Raw genomic sequence first — 16,708 nt, forward strand, 5'->3', positions numbered from 1 at the left:
TCTCAGATTCAAACCTCACGCGTGTCTATTACCCATCTACCAGATTTCTATCACATCCTGTGATAACCTAAGGCAACATATGCAAATAACTTTCCTCCATCACTGCTGGCAACAAGGAACACAGAGCAGTGGCGGGGTCCCTGAATGTGACTCCAACATGCACTGCATAATCAAAACCCTTCCTGAGGGAAAGTGACCAAACATACAGATTAAATTCTTTTAACAAGATAAAGTGTGCATTTGACATTAAATGGTACATTTAAGTGACCTTTGACTCTCGATGAAGATACAAAAGGTCTATTTCAAACATTATCAATTCTGACCAAAATAAAACAGAAAAGACTCACGGCCTGCTTTTACAGATCACTTTTGCTCTGAAATCTGCTCCCAGAGGCAACCTGTATAGTCAGCAGGTTTTTGGAAGAGTAAGCAACAATCAGGAGACACCAGAAAGGAGCAGCGAGGGCTGTAACAGGCATATATCAGTTTGTGATCAAAGTTTCCCACTGGAAAAACACAGAACCCATCACTCGCGATAGAGTGACGTACATGAACTCCAGATCTGAATGTTTTGAATTCCACTCCCATTCTCTTATGAAAATAAATGAGGAAAGCTGACGGCTCAGCGCTCTGTCACTGCTTTCCTGAAGGAATTCAAAACCCTTCCCAGCCTCGTGAAAGATTCAGCTGATACCGAAACGTGGGCGTGCCTTTGCCCGCGATTTGTCTTTAGAGGAAGTTACCAGAAGGTTCTTCAGCTGCAGAGGTCTTCGTTTGTGATAACAAACGCCAAACAAAATCAAAACCCACCCAAACAGTGTTGTTTTCACTGAAAGGAACAATCGGGAAGAGCTTCCTGGCCGACTCTGTCAAAGCCAAGGGGAACTCGATCCCATCCAGGGTGAGAAGTTCATCTCTGAGGCAGCAGGTGACACCAAGCTGAATTCTGCTGTGGCCTTTTGCTTTATTAAGTGAGGACTCTGAACTAGCAAAGCTTCCTAGGGAACCATGCTGGGTCAAGTCACAGAGGGGACAAAGCAGACTTTATCACTGCTATGCAATTTTACATTCCAGAAATTCTTCACACTGGGCATTCCTGTACCACTGCTGACCAGAGCTCCAGTCGGTCCACCAAACACAGCCGCAGCCACCAACCTTGTGAACTTCTCACCAAGGCGCCCTCTTCTTAGGAGTTGGTCACACACAGACAGGCAGGGCACTCTTTAATTAAAACAGATCAATACCAAGCCTTACACCCTGTGAAGACATTGTATGGCAGTAGCTGTTTACAAAAAGAAAAATATTTTTACTCCCCTACAGTTTTCTCCAAGTGACAGCTCCCTCCTTGCCTTGGAATCTTACCAGTTAGCGAGTAACTCTAAATTAAAAATGAATGGTACAAACTAAGGAAACCACCACAAATAACAATAAGGTGGACACTGAAAGAGATAGGACACATTAGCCCGGCTTTGACAATCCTGAGCCTTGTGGTCAGAGCTCTGTGCATAAACATTCAAAAATTCTCCAAATAAAGCCTGAAAGACCCTGAGATCATAGTGACAAGGGTTCAGTGATGGAAGGGCATGTAACAGGCATCTATAGAGCACTTCACTGCCTGAACATCCGGGCCTCCTCGTTAGCAAGGTGCCAGCCGGCGGAAATCTACAAGAACGGTAAACCGGATTTATCCCAACAAGGTGCTCAACCATTTTGCCAGTTTAAGGGAGACTCAAAGTTATTTAGTTTAATTGGGCAGTACTGGAACAGTAGTCGTAAACAGGATTATCAGGATGGCTTCTTCTAACCCCACAGACCTGACCTGCCTCTACCCTCATCTGCTCTGCAGTCCTTCTTCAGATGGGGAGGGTGTTCAGTGCATTTTACAAAAGCCATCAAATGATTCTGGCCTACCTTCCTGGCCGAGAACCACTACTCTGGAAAGATGGAGTGAGATAAATTTGCTCCAGACTAAAATATCACATGTCTACCTGAAACATGTGACCAATAAAAAGTCATGAATCAATAACAAATATGCAGAGTAAAATCTGATTATGTCCAATATATCAGACCCTGATTTGTCTTCCTAACCCTGGAAGCGCTCACTGAAAACGACTGACTTAGTTCAAAACCCCAGGAATCAGGCTGCTTTAGCCTTGTTAAGACAAGGGCCCTTGGGAGGAGGGTATAGCTCAGTGGTAGAGTGTGTGCTTAGCATGCACAAGGTCCTGGGTTCAATCCCCAGGTCCTCTGTTAAAAACAAACAAACAAACAAACCTAATTAATTATCTTCTCCCCTCCCCAAATAAAAAAAAAGGGCCCTGAATGTTTCCCCACCTAAAAGGGCAGCTCTGCGTATCTATGTCCTGATCATGTTTTATATATAATTGTCTCCATATTCGTTCTGTTTGAAGGATTAATTCCTTCTGGTGGTGGACAGTTTAGGACTAGCCCCAGATAAAGTTTAAGAATTTTCCTTAGCTACCCTAAACCATTCAGTCTGGAACCCTCTTGTGAGTCAATATAATAATAAAATAATAATAATAATAGTAATAATAATAATAATAATAATAACAGAATCATAGTGTCATGAATTTTCCTAAGCTATGCATAACTAAGAATAGCTTAAAATATTACAGCCACTCAAGCTCCCCCACCTCCCTCCATTCAGAATCCCAATTCTCCAGATTTTGAGAAACCAGAGTACTTAAATTAAATGGCCCATCCTTGAATGGTGAGATTCCAGGCACTTATCAGGAGGTGGCAGAAGTCACCAGCGCTTCATTTGTTGACGAGTCTGTTTACACTAGGACTCTCCTTTGGCCGTGGAAATGCAAAGGTGCACGTGGGTGACCTATGGGGGAGAATGATGTTTCTCCCCAGGCTCCCCTTCCCTCCTGGTGCCCACCTAACCTCCACCACTCTGGCCTCAGAAGCGTCTCGTCTTGTGTCAGCGGGGTCTAGGCTCTGGCCTGCATCCCCCGCATCCCTCCGCCCACCATCTCTGGGGACCGAGGCCCCGGGCAGCTGTATCAGTAATACTGACGCAGCCCTTCCCTTCCTTCAGGAAACCAGTCTAAAGAAGCAGCACAAGTGGCCTCTGCTCCCTCCTGCAGGAAGCCTACACGCTACCTCTCTGAAATGGAAGTAAAATACACATACAAACAAAATCCTGCCCTTCAAAATTCACCTTCCCCTTCTTCTGTTTCTCCTTTACACTGAGTTGTCAGCACAATGTTTGGCCCAATTCAAAGGCCAATAATGAAGATGATGAATTCTCCCTGCATCTGTGTGTGTGTGTGTGTGTATGTGTGAGATTGAACAAAAATACAAACCTACCTGGTCCTTGCCTCTTGAAAATGGCTGAAGGGGGAATTTACTGGAAAATTTAACAACTTCCCATGAATTACAACCACACAGAAGATTACAAAACTCAAATTCTAGGTAGTACAGAGCTTACAGAGTTATAAAGAGTAAAAACTCTCCTACTCTAGAAATTAATCTAAGTATTTTAGTTCAATTAACATTCTTGAAGAATTAAGCTAGATAAATGGTGTGTACTCAAGTTTATAGCCTTACGTTTAATACATTTTTGTTGTGTTCCTAGCAATATCTATGCACAATCCTAGGTTGTCCCGGCCACACATTTATTCTTGCCATCATCACACATGTGGGGACACTAGGCTTGGAGAGTTGGAATCAACTCTCTCACTCACTCTCCTATTCTGATGCCTTGCTTATTGTAAGCTCTTCTGAATCCTTTGTGGAGTTGGGGAGAGTGTGGATTTGAATAAATATCAGATACTGATTACACAATAAAAATTATGTTTTCATTGTAAATGGGCATAAAAATTAATAAGTTAAAAAAAAACCTTTTATAAGTGGAAACAAACATCCAGATCCTCTGGGATAAAACAATTCATTCACTCCTCAGATGTTTATTCATTTGCCAAACTCTCCTTTAGAGTAGCCCGGATTTACAGTCCAGGCCAGGGCTCCCCGGACGGCTCTCCGAGCTTATCGGAGAGTTCTGGGTTGTTCTTACCCTGCTGCCCCATCTGGCTGAGCCCCTCCTCCCCGACTCTGTCTGCATCCTCTCACTACGGAGGGGGATTCCAGAGGCTCAGGGCATCCCAGCCTTAGTGCTGATCTGGGACTTTCCGGCCGTCCCCCTCCTCCCAGGCCCTCCTCCGGCTCTCTCCCTTCAGGCTGTCACTGTCAGCAGCTCCCAGGCCGCATCCCTCAGACCACCTGCTGGCCCACTTCTTCCCCCTCAGGGGCTCCTGCTCCTAAGACTCCTCACAAAGAGCAACTCTCACACAGGAATGCTCTCCCATCCTTGCTGAAACAAGAGATCCTATTTCTAAAGGGACATCAGGTGACTTTCACATGAATTTCACTGTAATAATCACGTGGCAGAATTCAGAATTCAAACCCGTCCTTGTTTTGTTGTCTTAAATCAAGGCTATTAGGTTATATCATCATTAAGGCGTATTTACCAAGTTATGCAAAGATAGAGAAGGTTAGATATGCAGACAAGTTAAAGAAAAGCCAAGAAAAAACTACATGTCTGATATAAATATTATCATGTATAAATTCAGTATGGGGGGGAGGGGATAGCGCAGTGGTGAAGTGTGTGCTTAACATGCATGAGGGCCTGGGTTCCATCCCCAGTACTTCATTAAATAGATACATAAATAAACCTAATTACCCCCTACCGGGGAAACAATAAAAATTCAGTACATACATGATTTTTCTCTCTACTTTTCTATACTTTACAAGTTTTCTTTAATGTGAATTCTTTCATACAAATATTTTTAAAATGTTGACCCATTTTAGACAAGGGAATTAGTATCTCTCGTACCTCAAAAGTACTGCAGAGAGTACCAGACATTTTTCAAAACCAGCTCTGTATCTACAGAAATCTTTACAAGGAGAGATGCTTGCATAAGCCTCCCCCCTGAAGGCCATGGTGCTATCTCGGTCACCACTGTGTCTACTGGAGTGGCCCACAGTGCCTTTCATGTAGTGGGTGACCAATATACACTGGCTGAATGTTTAACATGTTGACAAGGAGATTCTTAAAACATTCTTATTTACAATTATCCAGCATCATTCTTTTGAGAAGTTCATGAGCTCACAGCTGTTTTAAAAGTGCTTTTCTTCCTCCCTTTAAAAGTAATGAAAAAGGCAATCTTGGGTCCAAGTTTCGAGCCAGAGCTCTCCTATGAAGGCGTGACTCCCCATCCCGTGGTCCAGGGAGCGGTACTGAGACCAGCTGATGCTGTTGCCGACGTGGGAAGACAGGGAGCACGAGGCTCTTTTGCTAGATGGCCACCAGGCACAGGTGTTTGTCCATCCAGGGGCCCATTTTCTCTGCGAAGGGAAACTAATTGTTTACCTATACCTCCCAGAGCTCGTCTGAGGAGTGGCTGAGAGATGTATGAGGAAGCACCATCCACGCGTGTTATCTTCCTCATCACTGCCTTCCTACTGTGAGCACACCAGGGCAGGTTCATCAGAACAGTGTTTACTGATGGAAAGAAACTGCTCACGTCACCTGGGCGTTTAAATGAGCTACGTGATCTCGTTTGGCCTTACTGGTTACCAGTTTTCTCAACTGTAATAAGAGGGTAAATCAGATTCTCCCTAAAATCCTTCCAGCTATAAAATCCTATGACTCTAATGCCTTCACTGCTTGAATTTAGGAAGTGGGGGTGGGATCTGGAGTGGCAGCCGGAAGAGTTTTTTAAAACTTCAACATACACAAATCGTGGAGGGCAACTTCTCTTAACCAGTATGACTTTTCTTAGTGCAAAGAAGCACCGATAACCCTGACTTCATTCACCATCACTTCCCACACCCACACATTTTTTTTAAATAGCAGACTACAAAATAGTTGAGAGTATATTTACAGACACAGTCGTTAGCAGCTGACTTATGAAGCTGTCTCTGGAAGAACTTAACCATCTCCACTGGCATGGGAACTGGGCTAGAAGCAAAAGAGGCTTGTGTACCTTATACCTGTGGCAAACAGTGATGACAAATTTTTATCAGAGTCCAACTCTGAAATCAGGTTGCAAGACCTCCACACCATTCCGTGTAGAGAATGGGCAACTTAAGTCGAACTAGCTCACTGCATTTCCAAGTGAGTTTTACTGCAAGGTAGTGTGTGACTTACACTGGCCTGGGCTAACAGCCGCCTAGTTGCTCGTGTAAGGATCTTCTAGCTTTTCAACAAAATAACTGTAAACTTGTAAGAGAAAAACTATACTTCAATTCAAAGAACAGGTATGAAAAAAGTCATGTTAAAATTTCATCTTATTACAGTCACCTAATTAGTATGTAACTCACAGCAGGTTTGTGCTAAATTTGAACCACATGGGAGAGTTGATGATGGAACTACGGTGTGGCTGGCCCTGATTTCATTTGTAGATTTAAATATTAATGATGGAGGTAAAAAGGCTTGTCAACCAAAGAGCCACAGAAGCAACAGTGACAAACCACCAACCGCCGTTCTGCTCCTCTCACTTCCGGGAGTAAAGACAGAGTCTGAGGGAGCACGGGATCATTTCCATTACCTTCCAGAGACACAGGCTCCATTTCTGCCTAATTCTAAGGAAACCTGGTGCAGTGGTAATCTAGGACAGAGAAGTGGAGAGCATCTGAGAGACAGTGCAGAGAAATATAAATTTCCAGGATTATAGGAAAGGATGGACACACTGAGTAGGGATAAATGAAAAAACAAACAAACAAACAAGAAAGAAAAGCTCCCTCTCCCACTCTCTGTTTCCTAAGGGTAATTCAATAGTGATTCTTGAAATGTTTACGTTAACTGCCATGCAATGATCAAGAAAAAAAAAATAGTTTACTCTGTTTTACTGATGGGGATCTAATCAAGCCTGTTAAGACCAGGACCCTCTACGTGGGAAATGAATAACTATTTAAAAAAAAATTAATTCCAATCAATCAATCAATCAATCAATCCCTTCCAATCAATGCTTTTATCATTTAGATTAGCTCAACATTTTTAAAATTAAACCAGGTATTTCTTATAAATGCTACTAAACAGTGTAACTTTCTACAGGAAACAGGATAAAGAGAGACTTCAAGGGGCCATAACATGAATTATTGGAAAACTTAAGGGTAAAATTAAACATATACTCTAGATTTTCTGTAAGTGTCCCAATTTCAATGATTCTGTAGGACATACTTTCAGACCTGATCTGAGCAAGTCAAGTCATTAGAGATGATTTCAGCAGCCTCTAAAAAATCCTAAATGCCCCAAAGAATTAACCTTGGTTTTACATCGTATGGAACAAAAGTGTCATACTTTTATTTTACCTAAACTATTGAGAGGAATTATATACAAGAAGAGTACTTTATACTTATTTTAAAAGAAAAACAGTGGATGAGTCTGATTTTGAGTCTTTGAAAACATGAATTAAAAAAACAAAAACGAAAAACAACCTACCACGTTGGTTGGCTTTCCAGAGCCTAAAAGTCCTAAGTTTTCTTATTTATTTATTTATTTTTTCTTTCTTTCTTGAGCGCCTCTGAAAACTGCCTCCTGGTATTTTTTAAAATGTACTCAGAAGTCCTAGGGCTCTGGCAGGTTTTTTAACTAATAAAATAAACACAGCCATTGAGTACCTGCAGTTCTGCTAACAGTATTGTTTGTATTCTGAGCCCCATCCACAAAGGCTACAGAGAAAAATATCCAGTATAAACAAACATTGCTGAGATACCAGAGGCATCTCAGAGCAGCACACCCAAGTCTCAAAATGCAAAAGGGAGAAATTTTCCACTCCCGCAGCGCTCACCTCCCTGGTGAGCCTCGGGTCAGGCGGCAGAGAGTGAAATGGCCTCTGTTTGGGTGAAGGTGGGGAGGGGCTCGGGGTGGCAAGCACACCAGGAATTCCTTTTCTTCGTTTTTCGCCATCTGTTTCCCCTGAATACAGATCTGCTTTCCCCTGAAGTCTCTCTCCTGCCCATATTTCCTACAAGCAGCTGTTCTCTCCTCTTCTACCCTCAGTTCCTACAGACAAGACAGCTTGGTCCTGCGGTGTCCTTGCTTAACATCAGTCTCTAAACTTCATAGGACACGCATAGGTGAACATCTTCGGGTAGCATCTTCAAAGTAATAGACAAAGAAGGACCAAAAGAGGGACCGAAGTGGGCGGGGGTAAGACTGGGAGGAAATTCCTCCACTAGTATTTGGAACACCTGAACTTCCAGCTGGGCGAGCAGCTGAGTCCTCCTGGGGAAGAGAAGCTTGTATCCCAGAAATGCTAGGAGCAGGGGGCTTAGAGGTTGTCGTGGTCCTAAGAGAATCAGGGTGACGAGGACCGCCCTCCTCCCCTGGCTGAACTGGCGGCCACCGGGACCCTGTGAGGTGAGGAGCGTTTCCACACAACCATCACTTCCCGGAACTGAGGAGTGGCTCCTCCTTCTCCGTCTGGCCTTTGTTTCCGCAGCCCAAGGCTTAATTAAAACTGAGAGGGGAAGTCACCTTGCTCTTTGCCACTGGGCCCCACTGAGTCCCTGATCCTTCCCGCGTGGACTCAGCTTCTCCCAAACTCTTGTACCTCTTTCTGTTGATTCTCAGCACTGCTGTTATGTTATCCAGTCTGTCTGCACTCATGAGTCTCCCCCAAATTTTAAGGCCCTGCCCTAACATAAAACTCTGTGCCTTAGTTGTCTCAGCTGAAAAATGATAGCAGCTGTTAACTATGTAATAATAACTACAATTTTAGGCTTAAGAGGATTAAATAAACACTTACAAAATGTTTAGAACAGTGTTTGGCACATGAAAGTGTGATACAGGAATTTGTTAAATAAAATGTCCGTGAATTCGCATATAGGGATTCAAAGGACAGAAAACTCTTCATGGGGCCAAACAGACTTCAAATAGAAGAGAAGAGCAAATACATTGATTTTGTCCCTGCGGGGTCACCAGTCCAAAAGAACCACCAAGAGAGACTGCCCAAGGAACCAGGATTTATCTCAATGCTCTGTATTTAACCAATTCTGGCTGGCCCCGAGACACTTATATATCGTGGAAGAAATAAATCTGTGGAAACCACAGATTACAGATGGAAGTGTGAGAGTTCACACCTGGTCTGGGGTCTCTTGTATCTGACTATTCAGCACTGCGGTTCTTTGCGTTCTTTACGTATTATTCAGATCATATTATTTAAGAGGCTTCATTGTATATTGTAAAAAAGGATAGAGTTTGAAGTTAAATGCTTAAACTAAAGGAAAAGGACTCATTTTCTTTTGGAGGTGGGGCTCTAAAGGGATGAAAAGGACAGCTGTAAGTCGTACAACTGAAACCAGAAAGAGGCAGGAAAGACTGTAATGAAAAGGAATATGGAAACCAATACATATACATGTGTAACTGAATCACTCTGCTGTACACCAGAAACTAACACAACATTGTAAAACTGACTATGTTTCAATTAAAAAAAATAAACTCTTTCACAAAGCTTGGCAATTTTTGTTTTACAAATCACTTCTTTGGTTAAATTAGTTACTATGTAGTTTACTCTTTCTGATGCAATTGTAAATAAAATTATTTTCTGAATTTAAAAAAAAGGCGGAAAAGCAGGATGGGACAATATGGAAGGAGAGACAAGGAGAAGATAAGTTTCGCTCCATGAAGTGAGACTGTCCCCAGTCCTGAAACGTGTGAATAAATAAATGTTATAATGACTTCAGAACTTATTATCAACAGGGAAAAAATGCATTCCAAATATGGAGCTACATATCTGAAAAGGACAAAACTACCTCATGAATATCAAAACTCTGGTTTTAACTTGATCTCCCCTATTTAAAAATTGATTTTAAGACAAAAATATTTTTTAAATGTTTCCTCAAAGGTATAAATTACCCCAAATTGGTAATTCCATGTTTTTATTTTTCTATCAACAATAAGCAAAAAGTGTAGCTCCTTTCCCATGATCACTAGAAATATTAATTTAGAAACCTGTAAGACACTAACAATGCTAAAAAATTTCCATAGCTTGATTTCATTAATACCCAGAAGTGTTCAAACGTTTCAGCAGGTGTTCTCTCAGTGATGGTAATAAAACATTAAGCTTTGAGAAAGAAATATATTTGACTTTAAAAAAATAGATAGTTTATAATAAAATAAAATTCCACTCAGAGCAATTCAAGGAATATAATTAGAGTCTGCTATAAAAAGAAACCCTTTGAATCCTTGTTTAATAAAAAGTATTAGGACTGATTTATAGTTTTAATCTACACAAACGGACTTGAAAGATTTTCAAAGTTTAGTATGTTAAAATTATGTAGTGTTGAGGTGTTAACCTTCCCTACATTTTAGCATTTTACCTTGAAGAGGTCTAACTTCTGTCAGAAGAAAAGTATGCCTCAGCCACGCATGAAATTTCCATGCCTCCTGTGTTAAGAAGCCACACCCCATCCAACTAATGACAGGAAAGGATTTCAGTTCAAATCTGACACTCTCGAGCCTGAAGCAAAGTTTAAAAAAAAAAAAGATACAAAAATAAAACCCAACTCACATTTTTCAGGGAGGAAAGGAAACTCTCGCTAAATAAGTAGTGATTATGCTGCAGAATTTATATGCTAAGCACGACTGAATGTAAAAACACCCGAGCAGTCAACCATAGCTTTGGCACTTGGAGTATGATTAACAGAATGAACTTTCAAAGGTCAATTAAATGTCAACACACTTTAAAGAGATACTCGTCTTAGGTCGGGTCAATGTACAATAGCACCTCACAACTTGGGGTATCCTTCCTCATCTAAGCGTGACATGCGTGTGATAAACGTAAACACATATGCAGACTTACAACACGTCACCAACCAGACTGCCATAAGAGGTCATCTAGCATCTAGCCTAGCGTTTTGACTACTTTATTAGTGTTTTTCAAGTTACGAAGTGATTAAAAAGAAAACAACTGTGTTTGCTACAGGGCACCATCCAATGAAGATGACATGTGCAGTCAATCACACATGCGAGGACTAAGGTTTATCCAATAGCTGAGCCTGTTTCTCCCATCACAGGAAGTCATTCAGAGAGATAACCCTTTATTGTCCCTAATACACCACCCTGCTAACTCATCCCCCACTAACCTTCCTTGAAGGCTTGCGGTTAAAAAGCTTACCAAAAAAAGTACATGGTGTTCAAAACCTGTCTGGTTTGGCATCAGGAATCTGTGGGCCAGAACAAGTCCTGAAGGCATCCAGTGCCCAGTCCTGGCATTTTCATCCAGGATCCCAGCAAGAGCCCCAATCCATCCCACATATGGAAGGTCACGTTGTCCCAGAACCTCAGAAAGAGAAGACACCACCAACAAACCTGGTCCAAACCTCTCCACCTCCGCGGCTCAGGCAACGTGGACCCATGAAGGCGGAGCAAGCTAGCTTGGCTCCCATGGCTCCTTATTAGACAGCAAGTCTCTAAAACCTACTCAGTCCAGTGCTTTCTCCTCTATACCAAGTCTCCGTCATAGACTTTTTCTCTATCAGGACTTTAAGGCCAGGTTACCCCTGGAATTCAGAGGAAGACAGAAGCTTTAACATGATCTGGGAAGGCTCCAGGAGGAGCTGGAGACTGCAAACGGGTAGAATCTGGATGGTCTGAGAGGTGTCACTAAATAGGCAGCAGCCTGAGGTGAGGGAGGCCACCGTATTCCAGTAACCACAGAGAGGAATTCAGAGTAGGATGGGGACCCTGGTTTTAAGGCCAGCATGGAGAAGGGACACACAGAGAGTAATGAAGGGATTTTGACTTTAGAAAACTGATGCAAAGATGCCAAGGCTAACCTAGCAATAGGTCTGCAAAAGAGGATGGAAGTGGAGAGAGAAAGATTTGAGGTGCCGCGTAGGGCTCTTGTGGTAATATTAATACTATTTTACAAGACTCTTGTAAGGATCTAGTGAGCTGATGTGAGAAAAAGCACTTTGCAAAGTCTGAAAGCGCAAGAAGGTAAAGATGTTTTGAAAAGTCGGGGGCAGGAGCCTCTCTAATCATGTCCCCATGCCTTGACAGCATACACTTCTCTGAAAAGGCAGATTCGGAGTTGAATTCTAGATCTATGCCCATGGGATCAGAGATAGAAATCTCTTCCTTTGACAATTCCAAAAGCCAGATCCCGAGAGGAGAGACAGCCGTCACCTGAGTCCCTGCAGGTTGAGGGTCACGGATACTAAAATCCAAACCCAGGGTTAAAATTTTGATGTGGACCACATAACTGATGTTTCTCAAACTGAGTCTGAAAAGTATATAAAGTGCAAAATGAGGTGGTATAAAAAGGGAGAAGAGTTAAGGAGTAGCCCCCGAGCCAGGGAGATAGGGGATTAAAAACAGGCTCTTCGCAGGCACTGCCCCCTGCATCCTCCTCCAGTCCCTCGTCCCTCTGCCCCATAGTGACTATTTAGCAGAATGACCTCCCCTGTGTCTACTTCTCTCCTTCTGCTTGTCTTTCTCTCCTGTCCCTCTTCCACAGCAAATCCCCAGGGCTAAAAAAGGAATTTTCAAAAGTTACCCAATACATTCAAAGCTATACTACATTTGGAATATATACTGAGTTACAGTTATCTGTCACTGATTTGTATCTTACATAATTTATAATCTTACATAACTCCCAAAACAACTCCTGGGAGGCAGGTACCATTATCCTCATTTTTCAAGTTAAGGAAACCAAAACTTGGAGGGTCAAGGACGCAGCTCAAGGTCGCCTGGGGAGAAAATGGCAAAGCCAGGATTTGACGCTGGTGGGGCTGACTTCTCAGCCTAGGCTTTGAACCTTTCTCCTGAACGCTCGCCTTTGTTTCCAATCAATATGAAAATCCTTCCTTGTTGGGGATTTGATGGATACAAAAATTATGGGAGCCATCCTCGGTCTGAAGATGAAAGTTCTGACAACAGAGGGCCTGGGGCCCAGGTTCAGCCACATACCCGCTGGCCAATCGTCAGCCTTTGGACTAAAATCTTCCACATGTGACTGCTACACTGTGTCCAGGGGACAGCTTTCCATTCCAAGTTCTTGCTCGGTTCCCTCCCAGGCCGCCTGTCCCTCAGGGTCCTTTCCCAATTATTTCCTTGAAACCTTATTTCGACAGCTGAGGAGGAGGCTGCTAGGACTGACACTACTGCAGATCATACACAGGCTAGGGGTGGGGTGGGGGGTCCCAGGATAGGAGGGGATCTCCCAGGCCTCATGCCCCAAGGCCACCTTAATGCTGCTTGTTGGTGGGCTCCTGGTTTGCTTGCAGAAGCAGTTCCTGAGGGGCTCCGTGGCACCGGGTCCCACTGAGAGATGAAGCCAACCTGTCTGTGGCCGGAAGGGAACTGATCAGAGCGATGAGCATCTGGGGATGCCTTTTTAATGTTCCCCTCAACAATGGCAAGAAAATGCCAATGGTAATTCTCAAAACATAGTGTGATCAACTCACTCTGGCAGGTTCCAGTTAAGAATACCGATTCTAGGATCTGCTCACGGCCATTCTGATTCTCTAAGTGTTGGCAGGTGCCAGGAGTCCGAGCTCCGTAAGTCCTGCAGGAGATTCTAGCACAGAGAGTCTAAGAATGACGACCCCTGAGACCATGCCCTGCCCACCTACGAAGACGCCCGACCAGCAAGCTGGCTCCAAGGAGAACACACAGTCTATGAAGACAGCTGCGTGTTCACACATCAATGCTGGGTTCTGGGTTGGGTGGTCACTTCAAAATAAGGCCACCACGCTTTCCAGAAGTTCCCAGGCTTACAAATGTTGAGGACTTATTTTCCTGATGTCACCAAATAACCTACCCTACAGGCCCTGCAGGAAAAACAGTATCTCACACACGATCCAGTACACACAGGACCTCCCCCCACCCACCCAGCACTGGTCTGGAGTGAAGACCCTCTTGGCAAGACGGTATTGCCAAGGCTTACTTTCTAGTCAGTGTAAGACTGGAGATGATTTTCTCACAGCAAATTTAATGATTGCAAAATGTCCACTTTTCCTCCTGCAACTGAACTGAAAGATTTATTTCACACTATTTAAAAACTGAGCTTAAAAACCAGACCGCACTCAAGTCAAATTATTAAGGACATGATTAGGCTATTTAATTAGATATTCAATCACAATGCAAACAGCTACTGATTATTTAGGAAACATATCTCTTCAAAGGTGTGTGTTCTTCAAAGAAAGCTAGGTCATAAAATGCAGTATGTTAAATCAACAGTGCTATCTTTCTCCTTGAAACCCTATCAGGGGTCTTTGTCTCTTTTGAAATCTGTATCCCTACTTGAAGCTATAAACTTTCAGGCTGGATACTGGAATTAAGCTCAGTTTTTCCACCAGTTCTTTCTTTGATACCTTTTTTTCTTTCCCCTAAAGCATGATAATAATTCTCTTTAAGGATGGGCAAGAAGAATCTTTAATTATTTTCATCCGAGCACCTGGTATTTTATCCAGCAAATATTTGCTATGTATATTTATGTACTTACATTAAAAAAAAAAAACAAAAAACTTTTCTTGTTCTAAGCTCCACGAGAAGAAAAAATGCCCAAAAGTGCACCTGACATCTAGAAGGCACTCCATGAATGGTGAAAAACCTGGGGGAATCTATCACTGAGGGAACAAAATCATTTCTCCTATATTCAGTACTGACAGTATACATTCCATAATTGAGAGACTTTTGGTTATGGAAAATGCTTGATGCCACTTTTTACGGGAAAAAATGCATAGATAACCAAAAATGCAAGATAACCAAAAGTTAACACTCCATTGTATTGCAACACAACCTGCAAAGACAGTATTTCAATGCCATTGCCAGGCCAAACCTTGAACATTTATAATTTATCAAAATTATACATGTCACTAACACATTGCAACAAAGATGATTATGTAAGTGAACCGTTCTGGCGTCAGTGATACTGAACACAGCAGCTATTTTCAATCCTTCATTAAAATTAGACCAAGATGTACTTGCATTATGTGTTACTGTTCCTGTAAGGAAGATGTATATTATATTAGCTTAAGATTTACTCTGGTTGACATTAAGTGACATTTTCTTTTCCCTCTTTGTCGGAAATTAGAACCGCCCCTTCCCCACACAGAAGTTTTCAATAGAAAGAAGCAATTCAGACAAACATCAACAAAAAACACCTGCCCTGTTTACTCTCTCCTACGTATAATAAAAGCCCTGTTTTACCGCTAAACTGAGCCCGGAAGGCATGAAGGGATTGCTGGGGGCACCTGACACTTGACCCTTAAGCTCGGTTCTGTGTCCCTCGCCTGGCCCCTAGAACTCCAAGCGGCGCGGCAAAGTAGACCAGTCTTAAGAAAGGTTTTAAGAAGTAATGGGTAACTTACTTTTCACTGAAAGAAGCCTTCTCATAGTAATGTTGAAAAAACATCAGACTTAAAAGTTACTTCGCAGGCTGAAAGGTGACTCCGGGCGCACGGAAACGTACCCGGGCCTGCGGCTTCGCAATTCGCGAACCACGTTGAGGCCCCAGGGAAATTTTCCGACCAAGATGTGTTTTCAAACCGGGAAGACACGGTGGGCTCCGTACCTCTAGCCTCCTGCGGCCCCCAGGTCTACGGGGTAGGTCACCTGTCCAAGGTCAAGCAATGCCGGCTACAGGAGAGGCTGGTGCGCGACCTTCCGATCCCCACCCCCCAACCCCCACCCCGGCCCGTTCCCGCACCAGTTACCGCACCGGCCCCGGCCCGGGCTCCCTCCCGAGGTTCCCACGGACCCGGCGCCCCAGAACCCTGGCCCTGACCATCGTCTGGTGTTTGTCCTCCCCGCCAGCTCCCAAAAGTACGCAGGGGTCCCGGCACGAGCCCCCCAGCCCCGGGCCCGAAGCCAACTCACCCGCCACCCCGCGCGGGGCCTCGGCCGGACGCTGGCCTCGGGGTCAAACTTTTCCCGGCTCGCGAAACGCGGGGCGCGGGGCCGCTGGCCGACTTCCGTCCCCGGGCGGGGCCGTCGGGTCGGGTCGGGTCGGGCCGGGCCGGGCCGGGGCGCGTGGGGCCCGGGCCCGGCCGCATTGTCCCCGCGGCCGCGGACCGGCCGGGCGGGAGGTGGGAGGTGCGGTCCCTGTGGCCCCCCCGCCCCTCCGTCTTTGTGAGTCGCCGCCCGCCCGCCGCTCCCTGACAGCTGGGGGCTCGCCGCGCGCTGCGTCCCCGGCCGCCACGGAGCCCGGCCCGGCCGGAGGCTAGAAGAGGGGAGTCTGACACTCGCTAACTCGGGGCGGCCGCTGCCGAGGGAACCAGACAGCTTTCAGGACGCGGCAGGCCCCCGCCCCGCCCCGCCAGACACCCTCCTCCCGACACCCCGCAGCGGGGACCCTCGCCCTCCGTCCGCGCCGCTCCGTCCGCGCCCCGCTCCGCCGCGGAGCGCGCTCGCTCAGGAATCCGGGAGTCTGCTCCACCCCCTGCTCTGCGACCTCCAATGAGCTCGGCCTGCCAAGACTGGCTTCGTCCAATCAGGTGCTGGAAAGCCCGGCCCGGCCCCGAGAGGGCAGCCAATGGGCGGTGACTCCGGCGGCTACCCCGCCCCGACCCACTCCGAGCGGCAGTCTCGGCGCGCGGCGCTGGGACCCAGTCCGACCCGCAGGCAGGGCGAACGGGGTCTGGCCCGAGCGGTGCCCGAGTGCGCGTCTGCTCGACCACCGGAGGTGTCCCCCAGGGGGGACGCTGGGCGCACCGCTGTTGCAGGTCA

The 16,708-nt window shown here is 45.0% G+C and overlaps 1 long non-coding RNA gene across 7 annotated transcripts in view; it reads right to left on the reverse strand.

Moving 5' to 3' along the window:
* LOC105085058 (uncharacterized) overlaps window positions 1–16,391 on the reverse strand; it is a 73,149-nt gene extending 56,758 nt beyond the window's left edge. For 2 of the 7 annotated variants that reach the window (XR_010381325.1, XR_010381329.1), the window contains exons 1-2: window positions 15,860–16,391; window positions 15,352–15,595 (exon numbers count right to left, since the gene is read on the reverse strand). This is a non-coding gene — a long non-coding RNA (uncharacterized LOC105085058). The remainder of the gene's footprint in view (window positions 1–15,351; window positions 15,596–15,859) is intronic. The other 5 variants (XR_010381330.1, XR_010381327.1, XR_010381328.1 and 2 more) reach the window with 4 other exon arrangements.
* Window positions 16,392–16,708: the final 317 nt, after the last annotated feature.

Source organism: Camelus dromedarius, chromosome 6 (genome assembly GCF_036321535.1).
Source record: "Camelus dromedarius isolate mCamDro1 chromosome 6, mCamDro1.pat, whole genome shotgun sequence".
In the NCBI taxonomy this organism is placed as follows: Eukaryota; Metazoa; Chordata; class Mammalia; order Artiodactyla; family Camelidae; genus Camelus; species Camelus dromedarius.